Here is a 13,947-nt window from a genome sequence, read left to right as displayed (position 1 = left end):
GATGTTCAGAACGTTATTAGTGACTTTGACCAGGGCTGTTTCCATGCTATAGGTAGCACAGAAGCCGGATTGGAGAGGTTCAAAGAGGGAATGACGAGAAAGAACTTGTCACTTCCAAGGGAAATAGCTCAAATGACTACTTATCAGAGTTGACTAGTTTTCCAAACTTGAAAGTATAAAGTAAAGTACTTGAATAGCTGGGATAGTGGGTGAGTGCCTAGTTGTGAAGGAATGATGACTTATTCTGTGTTATCAGTTTCACTGTAAATCTAAATTGTTGTTTTCTGTTCACTTGGGCTGTGACAATTCTACCGGCTCATCAGCCTTTTATCTTGATAAGGTGACCATTCTTTTGTATAACCTGTTTAGTGAAATTTAATTGACTATTGGAATTCGTATAATCCTGTCTTGCCTTGACATGAACATAAGTGAAAATAGCAGCAGAGGTCAATGGATAGTGATTAAATGGGAGCCAATTCTTTTTCCTGGATATCAAGACCAATTGTAGACCTCTACTCTTGTCTTGCACTGCTGACAGCACAGACCGCACTTAATCCTGGGTCCTCTTAGTCTGTCTGGAGGTTGGCTTCATGCAGTGCATTTATATAAATTCCTTGCAGGCTGACACAAATCTATAGGCTTAGGCACTGGGTATCCTTATCTTACTTGGACCTGTTCCAATGATGCATATTTCTTGTGCATGTCAGAATAGCCTTACTCACACTGACATTAGATTGATCTACAGAAGAATTTACTGATATTTACTTGCTGCTATAGTTTGCATTGTTGAACGGGCAGAAATCTGGGAGGGAGAGTGAGTGGTGGAATTGTTGATGCCTCCTGCTACATAAAGTGCAAGAGATTTTTTTAAAACTATAGAATGGAGGAGTACTTTATGGCTGCTATCAGTCTCTCTAAGCTTTCCTTCTGTTTTAAGGAACTATCAATAGATGGATAATGTTGTAATGTACTGTAATAAAAACAAATACATAGACTCTCACAGTCTCACTAATGAAATGTTCGCCATTGGCTTGTGCTGATAGGGGTTTTAGTACTTTAAAACCCTACAGAATTAATCAGCCTTATTGTGTTTATAAACATATATTTACAGTTCCATTTCATGATTATTCCAAAAGTATATGAAAATCCGAACACTTAATAACAATTCCGTACGAGATGCTTTGAGATATTTGAGATAAAGTGCTGTTTTGGATGGAAAATTCAAATCCAGAATTAACCGTCATGGTGGAGTTCTACATTGTTGGAGGTGCCGTCCTTCAAATAATACTGAAGTTCCTTCCGTCTGTTTGTTCAGGTGGATGTTAAAGATCCTTACTAATGGCACTACTTGGAAAGAGAAGGATTGTCTCTTAGTGTCCCAACCACCAATAATCCCCCATATAAATTCCCCATTTGTCTTCAAAATATGCAGTTACTCTACTTTACAGTATTTAATTCATAATAATATAATAATAATCCTTCAATACTGTTAGTGGTTACATCTTTAATACCTATTTCTCCTAAACTTACAGCTTCTTGTTGACTGATTCTGAATATCTTGAGCCTCATCTAAGCAACACATTTTTCATCTGAGCCAAGGCAGTGAATACCATCCGCTTAATCCTGTCCCATTTGTGTCCCATCCTTGTACTCTCTCCAGCAAGAATCTGTCACCCAGAGAAGCCAGTACTGATTATATTTAGCTAACTCAGCAGCATGCACTGGAAAATAAACCTGTGACTTGTTGTTCTGAAGAACTCAAATTCACGCTGCCATTGCATTGAGAAACCGAAAGATCAATTGGATTGTATACATTAAAAGTTAAAGGAGCAACAGAGAATCAGGAAAGAGCAGGGATATTGGATCAGAATTAGTAGCTCTGATGGGTAGCCAGCAAAGCAGAGGCATGATGGGATTAATGATCTTCTACGCTCAAATCTGTGAGTTTGTAATTTTATTCAGTGAGAATTTGCATTTCCCAGCAATGTAGGGAGGGGCACAGTGTATGAATTTAGTGAACTTAACGGGAAATAACTTCTGTTGAGCTATCCTAGATGAGATGTGCTAGATGAGATAAACTAATGCTAGCAAATGGGTGACATTATCATTTGAAAAACAATCCGATGATTTTGTTTTTCACTGCAACATTGACCTCAAGTGTGCTAACCAGTTAAATCTGCTTGCTGCGCATATTGACATGAGACATTTAGACAATATTAGTCCACAAAATATTAACCTCCAAATAACCCCTTTATGCAGCAGGCTTACTGTGATAACCTCCAACTGGCACGCTTCTGACTGATTTCATATTTTTGTTCTTTAAGATGTTGGTGCCATTATGTTCAGGGTGTTCTGTGTAGCAACCGTGGCAAAGCCATGATTGCACTTAAATAATAATAATAATAATAATAATCCTTGCATTTGATATAGCGCTTTTCACGTCAGGAGGACGTCCCAAAGCGCTTCACAGAATATACTGTAAAGTAAAGGCAAATAGATAAATATTTTCCTGATCCTCAATGCATTTGCAAAAATGATAAATGTTTGTGACCAAAACAACTCAAGTGCCTGTAGTTTGAAAATACTGGTTGGGCTGGAGTTGCTTTAAAGGGCTTCAGATGATCCCATGTTCTTCCAGTTTAAACAATAAGCAACACTCACATTGTTTAAACTGCTAGAACACGCATTATCTAAAGCCCTTAAAAGCAAACATTTAATTGCTGCTGCTTCCTAGTCTAGTGAAACATCAGGGCTATCAATTCCAATGGAGGAACTGGTGCCACAGAGAAGCAGTGGAGAAAAATGGTAATTAAACCTTATGTCAGTCAATGGTGCTGATGTGACAATTGATTACCATCTTTAGTAGTTTTGCATTCTGCAACACCTTTTTTATATTACCTTGCCCTTCCAGTAAATCAAAAACTATGAGGAACAATGTGAAAGGCGTTTTTCTTGTTCTTTGCAGGTCTGTTTTTATTGTACTGTAGTCCAGTGCAGTCCTGTAGCTCAGAGGTTAGAGCACTCGCTTTGCAAGCGAGAGACCTGGTTTCAATTCCAGGCAGAGGGCGAAACCTTGGGCAAGTTTCCTTACTCCACACGCCTAATAATAATCCCTCCAAAACAAAAACAATAATTAAATTGGTCATTTTCAATCTACAACTGTTTGTGGGACATTGCTGTGCGCAATTGGCTGCCACATTCGCCCACAAATATACAGTCAATTCACTTTACAGTGTGTTCTGTGAAGCGCTTTGGGATGTCCTCCCGACGTAAAAAGCGCTATATCAAATGCAAGGATTATTATTCTGCTAGAAGTGATGGGGCAGCACACCAACATCAAGTTTTAATACTTTTATAACTGATTTACAGATGTGATGGGTGGAGCCATATTAGTTTCTCAGTTTTATGTTGGTGAATGTGCTGTAGATGCAACATCTTTATGAGAAAATGTTGTTCCCCATTTGGTGATGGTTTGGCGGGCATAATATTTGGCATATGCTAAAAGCAGGAACACTTCTGTACTTCAAAAAAAAAGCTTGAATAATTCTTATTGGCCTTTCCTTTCATAGAATGACAATGTGACACAGTTAATTAGTGTTTTTGCCCATACTCTGATGTATTTGATGCCAGCTGAGTTCTCAAGTTGTTTTGTTGTAATGGAAACTCACTTCAGGAAGGATTTACCTTTACTTCAATCAAACCAAGTGCTTAGTGCAATCACTGTAACTTTTACAATTACACAGATCTGTCCTTGTTTGCATCTGTTACTAAGCCTGAATTAAAGCAACTGAATCCTACTAATGCTGAGATGTTGCGCTTCTGATCTCACCATTGCCTTTGGACAGATGCAACAATGCAAATACAAAAATCATGAGGTGAATAACCTATTCCGTTTTTGTTGAGCTTACATTGCTGCAACAAGTTGATTTGCTTGCATTGACACTCTGCTTTCACCTTTACCAGTTACTGATTTGTGTCCAAATGCAAATAAACGGCTGCTGCATATGAGGTATTGAAATATAATTGTCAGGCATGTGTGTGCACGAGTGATTTGAGTTTTGTTATCAATGCCTGAAAGTGTTGGAGTGATTCTTGTGCAAGAAATTTTACATAATTGTGGTTCCTTGTACACTAATCTGCACCATTTGAAACAATATCGTTTTATAAATTTTGGAAGTCATTGTTACTTAATACCATAGTAGCTAGCCACAGTTTATGGATACCAGTGATAAAAGGCTGAGAAATTGGATTTTGGAATATCGAAGGTTAAGAGAGGATCTAATGAAAGTCTTCAAATTCCTGAAAGATATCGATTAAATAGGTTGCGAAAGATTGTTCTTGCCGTGAAATAGTAATCAGGATTGGGGTTATTGCATTAAAAGAAACATTTTGATACAGAGTGTTATTGGAAAATGGAATGTCTCTCCAAAAATCGTTGAGGTTCAGACACTATTTAAAAGAGAATTGGATAAACATTTGAAGTGAAACAATAAACAGGCGTGTCGAAAGAACAGGAAATTTGGGTTGGACTAGCTGGCTCTCGTGGAGTACACTGGATGGACAGAATAAGCTCTTCTGTGCTGTAATTGCTTTGATTTTTTAAAAATGTCTTTCTTCTGTCGGTTCCTTTGTGCCGTTCCCTGTCTAATTACACATCTCTGAATGACTAGCTGGCTACTGAACACCACAGCCGACCCTCTAATCTTCTCTCCAGTGGTGGGAGGTATCTGACCTTTGCTTAGTGCTTTGGCCTCTGTGGTTTGATCCCCTGTCCTTTTTGTTTTTCGAGTGTTCAAACTGCCAATTTCACTTAAAGTGCAGGCGGTTCTTTGGGTGTAAATCTCATAATCTCTGAATTGCCATTTTTAAAAAATAAATATTTCAAAAAACTTTTTTTTAAACGATACAGTATGTGGAAAGCTTTGTCTCTATTACATATTCTTTATACTCAGTAATTTTTGTTCAGTCAGGTGTCAGATATATGCGGAAACTCATTACCATACTTAAGAGTAGCAAAACTGGATTGAGAGCGCCACATATATCTGTGAACTACACATGGATATTTTCTGATATACAATGTAAACTCTCTTCCTGGAGGGACACACCCTGGTTACCTAATTCTGGAATATTTTAGATGCAATCAAAACTTGGGATGTCGCTCTATGCTTTGGGGTGATGCTGGAGTTCATAGCTTGGCATTAAGAAACCTGTGCAGCAAACTGCTCAACTGCATGGCTAGCTGGGACCATTCTACTGTTGGGCTTTGGCTTGCAGAAATAATGAGCCAAGAAGGAAGAATCCCAGTCCCCATTGGCTGGTCCGCACCTCCAAGTCCTGCTGACAAGCAAGGCTGGCTAGTCTGACATCAACAGTGCCTTGAGGTACTGCAGCCCCATTTGGCTCAGAAACTGAAATACCAAGACCACCACAAAGGGTTGACTCGATTCTGTCATTCCATTGCCGACCACATCACTTTGGTGTTGGCTCAGCTCCAAGGAAGTTCCTGCTTACCTCCCTAGTAAGGGGTCTCCTTGGAGCATGAATTCCAACCATGCTGGCTTTTAGAAAGAGCATGCTGCGAACCATGGGACGTGTTTGCCTGCATGAAAGTGCCACCTAGTAAATTTAAAAGGTGGTTTGCAATATTCCATCAGGCATTAGTGTTTACATCTTTTTAAAAAAGCAACTGTTCAGGAAATTATCAGTTTAATTTCCATTGAATTGTTTTTTGATTACTGAATTGGTTTCCTTGTCTTTTGAAATTCCAAGTTGCAAAGTAAAACTCATAATTAAACATAGTAAATGCTATAATTATCGGTATAACCATCTGGCTCTTTTATTTTCACTATAATTTTCACGTCTGTTTACGTCTTTTTTTATCAGCTCTTTTTCTGAGTCTTCACCTTTTGAATGTCCTTGCCTGGTCTACTGTACTGAGCTTATTGTGTTTCCACGTGTCCTGAATTATATGTGAAGCTTTCCGTCAAATTAACCTACAAGATATGAATTTCTGATCATTCCACACTTGAAGATTTAAAAAAAAGTGTTCCACATTCTCAATGTTTTTGTATTCCGATGAGGTGACTTATCAAGACTGCAATAACAGAGAGCATCAATGTCGAAAAAAGTAGTGGAACAAATGACAAAGTGAACAACAAGTGTATGTGGTTGCAGATGCTAATGCAATAGTATTTTGCTATTGAATCTGTATCTTGTGGGTTTTAGTCCCGTTTCACTTGAGCTCAAAGTTTCAGATGACACTCCAGTGTAATACTGGTGGACATTATGGATCGTATGATGCTGTTGAAAAAATAATTGCTCCTGGTGACTGACAGCAATCTTCCAGATAAATTAGTCTCGTAAATCTTTGGGAGAACTTGTTGCCACAAATAGATGCTGTATTTCTTGCAAAAAGTCACTTGATGGTAATTATCTCCGAAGTGCTTTGTGATGTTTCAACTCAGAAGTGCTATAATAATGCTTCATTCTTTCTCATTATGGTGTGCTAGCTGGCCTATTTCCTGTAGCTAGGGTTGCTTGCTCACTGTGCTAGCTGCACATTTCTGCAAAAGCTGTCGTCACTGATACTGAGTTGTTAAGTTAGCAGTTTTGTCTTTTGCTATTGTGCATTTTGTTCAAGGCGTAGGGATAGGAATGGCTATGCACTGGAGATGGATGGACAAGTCTTTTGTTAACGACAGAAATGACTGGGATCCCAACTCGCAGGAGTCCAGTGGTTTCCTGTTAGTTTTTTCACCAGGTTGAGTCGATGCGACCATGGATTTGAACACCAGCTTCAAGCCTAAATGTAAACAGCAGCTGCGCAGTCTCCAACATACGTAGACATGAGAATACTGATTGCAATGTTGCTTTAGTGTTTGACTCAAATTACAATTTATTTATGTCTCGCTTTGCTAGGAAGATTTGCATAAGTATTCAGTACTAAATTATCGTGTGTTTGTATGCAAGAGTTATTTATATTTAAAAAGCTTAATTTTTTTAAACTGGTCTTGTTGATCAACTTTCTCTTTGTGCACACAGGCTTGTTTCATGGGGAGCCTTATTTGTTGACACACAAATGCTATAATTCTTGCTTAGACTTTATCCAAGGGATTGAACCATGAAAGTAGTCAAAAACTTTTGCAGTTGCACAGCCTCACTTACCAGCTTCTTGCTTGGGATAGCTTTGTGTTGTTCAGAAAATGCTTCAGCTTGCCATTTACTTCCTCCATTCTTGGTAAAAACTAAAATAACAAGAATGGGAACTGTTTATCTCTTGCATTTTATTTTTACACAAGGGTTTGTGAAACTGAAGAAAGTCATGAGATCTCAGTGCAATTCTGGCAACTTGAGCTATTTGTTTGGTTTTCCAACTTTCTTAAAGCCAAGAAAAATAAATCCCCATTGTTAAATTTGTAGATAAAAACGATGATTGTCATTTTAATCTGCAAAACTGACCCCTTTCAGGTTTTGAGCTCGCCACAGATGCCGCTTCCTCCATGGTAGTCCACAACAAGAATTTATAGCGCTCTTCATGTAGAAAAATATGTGGTGCTTTCCAATGACTGGCAGTGTCTCTACTGTCACTTTCTGTTTGTTTGTGGTGCTGCAAGTGCACCTGAATAGCGTGCAGAATCCCGTGTCCATCGTATCTTAGGGACCCAAATATCGGTGATTTTTATAGTTGCTCATGTCATCTCTTCAAAGGAAATACAGTTGAATGTTTATCTGCTTCTGCTTAAAAATAGAAAAAAGCAATGTCTTTTTTTAAAAGAACAGTCAAACTGGCACCCTTGTATATAACCGTTGAATTTTTTTAAGAGCCCTTTAACTGTCTTTTTTTTCCTGAAAATGAAAGTAATGTATACCACATTGAAGATGCTCGTTCTAAACCGCTCCATTTCCAAATATCCACTGCTTAGGCCTCTGTTTTTTAGGACAGATCAACAACATTCTGCTCTTTTCTTTGAGGAGATGTAGATGTGAGCAGCTAAGATGACTATTTACTTGACAAAGGTGTAGAGAATTGGTTTGTTCTCCTTTTAGGACGGTTGGGGGTGTTGGGACAGGGAAGGCATTTTGAGGTGGTCTAAAGATTTATGAAAAATATGGAGTTTTGCCAAACAGATAATCTGGTATATTAGGCATATGGACCAGAAGATAAGTTTTCATTCCGAGTCTGTGACTTAGTTGGATCTCATCTAAAGCAGCAATTACCGATACTACAGACATTCTCTGGAGATCAGAGAAAGTCATGCCTTTGGAATGACTGCTGAGGTTTGATGTAATCACATTGCAATAAAGATTTTGAAAGCGAGTGAAGGGCATGTCAATTGAGGTGTCTCTCATCCCCCTTTTATGAGAACCGTAGAATTTTACACCATAGGTCATTCAGCCTGATTTTGCATATGCCAGGGTTTTGAAAGAGTTATTTATTACCTTGCCCTTTCCCCATAAATGTTTATACAGTACTTTTGTTTTCAACTATTTATCTAATTTCTATTACAAGCTATTATGATTTTTGTGCGTGGGTGCTATAAAAGCAACCAACCGTGTGCTCAATGTCTCCCATCACTGCATGTGTGATGGTGATACAGGTGCATGCCCAGAAGGGAAGCATCCAATATTCAGTAAAGGAAATGGCACAGCACCACATATACTGTTTCCTACGTGAGCTGAACTAAGGATTTTCTTCTAGCAACTTGGTTGTGTCTTGCTTTGTGTAAAGCTAATTCCATGGTTAAAATAAAACTTAAACAAAAGTGTCCTTATCTTCAAGCAGCACCTCTGTTTGACACAATAGAAAACCTTGTAGATAAATTGGTGGCGATCCGTCTTTAGCTGAATTCCTCTGAAGTGAGTGTGTCCTTCCGCCATTAATGTTAATGAGGTACTAAATTAGAAACTTGCTCTTTTGTACTGAATAATAAATAATAATAATCCTTGCATTTGATTTTGCGCTTTTCACGTCTTCTCGACGTCCCAAAGCGCTTCACAGAATATACTGTAAAGTGAATTGACTGTATATTTGTGAGCGAACGCGGCAGCCAATTGCACACAGCAGTGTCCCACGAACAGTCGTGGGTTGAAAATGACCAATTTATTATTGTTTTGTTTTTTTGGAGGGATTATTATTAGGCGTGTCGTGTAAGGAAACTTGCCCAAGGTTTCGCCCTCTGCCTGGAATTGAACTCAGGTCTCTCCCTTGCAAAACGAGCGCTCTAACCACTGAGCTAAAGGACTCCACAAGAATGAGGTGCTGTTTCCATGCTTGTTCTTGCACTGTCAGCTACACGATTCTTCCGACTATCCCAGCAGAAGTTTCTCGAAATTGATTGCAGACTTGCCTTTAAAATGGCATTTCATTTTTATTTAACTATGGAATTAGTTTTGCAGTGTCATTTTCACTCACTCTTTACTGAAGCTGTAACTAAGTGTCATTGAATAAGGACTATATATAGTGCTAGTTGTCAGGCGATGTTTTCTGCTTAAATTAGACTAGCCTCTCTTTTTACACCATGTTGTATTGAATCCAAGCCACAAGTGTCTGGGATTTAATACTTAGTGGTGAGACACTTTGTGATGAGCAAGAAGTAATGACACTGGGCCAAGCAAACTTCACTGACAAAAACTGCTTTCTAAGGATCCTTTTTGGTTTGGGCCATGAATAATGCAAGCATAAAAAAAATTCTGTGGCGCAGAGAGAGTAAAATATTTTGAGACATGCAGACTACATGGAAATTGATAGATTTTTGCAGCACAGAAACAGAGCCAACTTGTCCATTCTGGTGATTACATTCAAAATGATCTCCCACCATGTTAATCCTCTCCCTCATTCTCTGTTCCCTTCTCCTGCATGATTACAGATGTGTATTAAAATTGACCTTAATGTCAACTTCAGAAGCTTTTCATTTGTGGACATGGAATTGTTTTATAGTTATTCTTCATTTGTGAGCCAAGATGTTAAATGAGATACGAAAAGTAAACCCAGAACAATGCTTTCAGATCTGCCAAGGCAGTAGGATGAGGGGGCCATTGAGTCATGATCAGGAACAAGAGTCTTGGCTGTTTTTCTCCCACAGACTAAAGAAGTCAGTTGTAACCTTTTAGGAATGTAATCAAAAGCAACCAGAATTGCATTTGATTTAGCTAAATGACTGAGGAAGGGTTGTTACAAAACGATGACGAAAGCTACAACTATCTACTGTATATATAGAGAAATTACAAGGTCCGTGAATATTTGGTCGATTATAATGCATTATTTTCAATATTTTTTATTTCCTAGTTGAGGGCACATGTAATTCTGCTGGACACCATATTAAAAAAAGTCCTTGCATTTGATATAACGCCTTATCATGTCTTCGAGACGTCTCAAAGTCCTTCACAGAATATACTGTAAAGTGGATTGACTGTATATTTTGAGGGCGAAACGTGGCAGCCAATTGTATAAATCTGGGCATAATAGATCCAATTCTTCTTTTGCTTGTTAACGTTTCTCATTCTGAAATGTAAAATCATATTCCAATATGAGGAACCCTTACCCAATAATAATAATCCTTGAATTTGATATAGCGCTTTCCACGTCGGGAGGACGTCCCAAAGCGCTTCACAGAAGACACTGTAAAGTGAATTGACTGTATATTTGTGGGCGAACACGGCAGCCAATTGCGCACAGCAATGTCCCACAAACAGTCATAGATTGAAAATGACCAATTTATTATTGTTTTTGTTTTTTGGAGGGATTATTATTAGGCTCTGTGTGGAGTAAGGAAACTTGCCCAAGGTTTCGCCCTCTGCCTGGAATTGAACTCAGGTCTCTCACTTGCAAAGCGAGTGCTCTAACCACTGAGCTACAGGACTCCACAATAATAGCACTACATTGGTGCAAACAGCCGGGAATAGCAAAAGCTTTTGGCAGTAATTGCTATATAAATGTGTACATTTTAATTATACTGTTAGAAAATGTTTCAGTTTGGTCCTTTTAATGTCTTCAGTTCTGGCTCTGGAGTATTTACTGTATTGGTTAAGATGAGCACTATTGGACAGTAACCATGGAAATTTCACCTGTGGTCAGGATTGAATAATGATCATTTGTAGTGTCTTCTGAAGTTTTTACTTGGTTACCTTTTAGAATCGAGGGGAAGTTTCAGCGTTCTCTTTTTCAGCCAGAAAGCCTGCTGCCAACAGTGGGGCAGACAGGATGGGGGACATGAAGCCGGCCAGTGTTTGCTGAGCAAAGGGAGAAATGTCTATATACCTATGTTAATTTGAGCTAGTTAATGTCTAACTTAAATTAACATCTGCTAAATCTAATGACTGATTTGACTTTCTTTTTCTTTTTTCTTCCAAGTTTGTATGTATATTTAAAAAAAAATGCTGTATGGTTAGTTTTTAAAACACATAAGAGTACTTTAGAGATTTGGAGCATTCACAGTTGGTTATTTAGAAATTGCTGGAACTGTCTCCGACAGGGAACCTGTCTGTTGCTGACTAAGCGTTTCAGGTTGCCCACATTCTCAACCAGCAACCTTCCACGTGACTTTCAAAAGTGGTTTCAGTTACATTTCCAAGTAAGTCAATGTGCACAAGTGAACAAGATCCTTCAGCGATGTTGGTTGGACAATGCACTCTGGTTACAGGATGGTGTCATTGACTGTAAGAAAGGATGTGCTTGAAGGGCTGAAGGATTCTTGTTTTGCCGATCAATTCTGATGTTGCAGGATGGTTATGCATTCAATATTTAGGCACACCACAGAGAATTTGGTTTCCTTTGCATGTCTTCTAATGTAACACTGAGGTGCTGATGTGTTAACTTGACTGTCAACATTCAAAAGATATTTTGAAAACAAGAACAAATTTTCCTGTAAAACAGGAAGTGGGGTTCGAATTGAATGTTAACTTATATGAGTGAAAAGTGGGGGAGGAAAATTGGAAGGTGACCTAATTTGACAAAAAATCATCGGAGTCCTGTAGCTCAGTGGTTAGAGCACTCGCTTTGCAAGTGAGAGACATGAGTTCAATTCCAGGCAGAGGACGAAACCCTGGGCAAGTTTCCTTACTCCACACAGAGCCTAATAATAATCCCTCCAAAAAACCAAAAACAATAATTAAATTGGTCATTTTCAATCTGCGACTGTTTGTGGGACATTGCTGTGCGCAATTGGCTGCCGCGTTCGCCCACAAATATACAGTCAATTCACTTTACAGTGTGTTCTGTGAAGCGCTTTGGGACGTCCTCCCGACGTGAAAAGCGCTATATCAAATGCAAGGATTATTATTATTATTATCTGCTCATTTTAGTGTTGATTTCTTTTTCATTTAGGTTTATACTGAAGCTTTTAATGGTACACTGAAGAGGACATGAGGAAGGGCGTTGCACACCATACCAGATGCTATCTGCATTTGCAGCTGAAAGATGCACAGAACCAGGGTGTATGAGACTTGCATTAACCCAGAGATTTAGGAGATTGCTAGTCTGAATTTCCAGGTGAAAATTTAGTAAAACCTGACTTGGAAATATTTTAGCATATGGAAATTTTAATCCCTTTTCTATTGCTTAAAAGTGTGAAAGGCTAAGCCATGCGATTTTTTTTTTCTTGATTCTCTAATATTAACTCTCGTCTTGTCACCCAACACTTGTTAGCGAGTCCATGACGAGGGGCATAAATATACTACACTGACGGATCTAAAAGAGTTTAGGAGGAACTTTACAGAGGGCGGTGAGAATTTGTAACTTGCTGTCAAAAGCCTTGTTTGAAGTAGAAGGCATCAATGTACTTAAGAGAAAGCTCAATGCATATGTGAGAGCGAAGAGATTAGTCATACAGGTGGAATCTTGTGTTGAGTACAAACACCAACACATATTGCAGTATATGTTGTCTACAGCTAGCCAAGATGTTAAATGTGTAATAAAACAACACCAATTAAGTTTGCAAGTGGGTCACCAGACGTTTGATCCTTCAAAATCGGATCCTTGGCAAACATCCGATACTTTGCACACAGTTTGTCCAACACAGTGTAAAAAAAATCCTGTGAATAGGCTGAGCATTCCTCAGAGCTAAGGGGAATATTTCTGTACGAAATGCTGTTTTCCCCAATCTTTTTCCCTTTTTTGTGCCAGGATGCTTCAGTCAGTCCTATCCCATTAAACTCATATGGTAAAACATAGAATGTTAAAGCATAGAGACAGGCATGTTTATCCTCCGCATTAGCCTTCTACCTTTCTATTGTCTTCTCTCTCATGTATGCATCAGGTTTCCTCTTGAATTTGTTGATGAGCAGGGAATCTCTTAAAATATAAATGTTATTTTTAAAAAGTATTTTATTCAGCAAATGCATTTTACCTCACGCCAGCGTTCCTTCAAACCTGTTTTGTAATGCATCATGAGATTTTTTTTGTGTTGAATCACATAGTTGGCAATTGAGCAAGAAATTGGAGGCATTTTCCATATACTGTATTTCCACGCATTCTGTAGAAGAATTTAAGTCTTTCTTTTGTAAAGTAGTTTGTAATATTATTTTAAAGTCGTGGACCTTCTGCTTGATTAACCTTTGGCAACCGGGAGAAATTTCAGTTATTCTTCTGAAGTTTGGCTGCAGAGTTTCTCCCTCGGGAAATTAAATATGCTGAATAGAACCATTTTGTAGTTGGTCTTTTGGAATGAGCACTTACTTATTGGACCAAATTCGTGCTCTACAATTATCAATGTTATCGTTAAATTTATATTTTAAAACGTGCATATTTGGTGGTACTTAAGGGGAATTTAAGGAAAACGTAGCACATCAAAATATCCTATTACATTCGGTCTAAGTTTGCACTGTGCTAATTCCCAAATTGTCTTTTTGAATTCTGCAATGAATCCCAAAGTGCAACTTTACATTTGAACCTGATATACGTATGCCATTTAATGAGGAATTTTAGCTTGACCATCAAAAGCATCTAGAATA

General features: G+C 38.4%; 1 protein-coding gene across 3 annotated transcripts in view; it reads left to right on the top strand.

The window, feature by feature from the left end:
• phtf1 (putative homeodomain transcription factor 1) overlaps positions 1-13,947 on the top strand; it is a 57,025-nt gene that overhangs the window by 637 nt on the left and 42,441 nt on the right. Inside the window, exon 2 of one of the 3 annotated variants that reach the window (XM_042335078.1) lies at positions 12,323-12,487. The exons of the other annotated variants lie outside the window; for them this stretch is intronic. The gene's annotated coding sequence lies outside the window, so the exon portion shown is untranslated. The remainder of the gene's footprint in view (positions 1-12,322; positions 12,488-13,947) is intronic. 3 annotated transcript variants of the gene reach the window in all.

This window comes from Callorhinchus milii, unplaced genomic scaffold (assembly GCF_018977255.1).
Source record: "Callorhinchus milii isolate IMCB2004 unplaced genomic scaffold, IMCB_Cmil_1.0 Scaffold5, whole genome shotgun sequence".
NCBI classification, from domain to species: domain Eukaryota; kingdom Metazoa; phylum Chordata; class Chondrichthyes; order Chimaeriformes; family Callorhinchidae; genus Callorhinchus; species Callorhinchus milii.
This window is presented reverse-complemented; position numbering and strand designations above follow the sequence as displayed.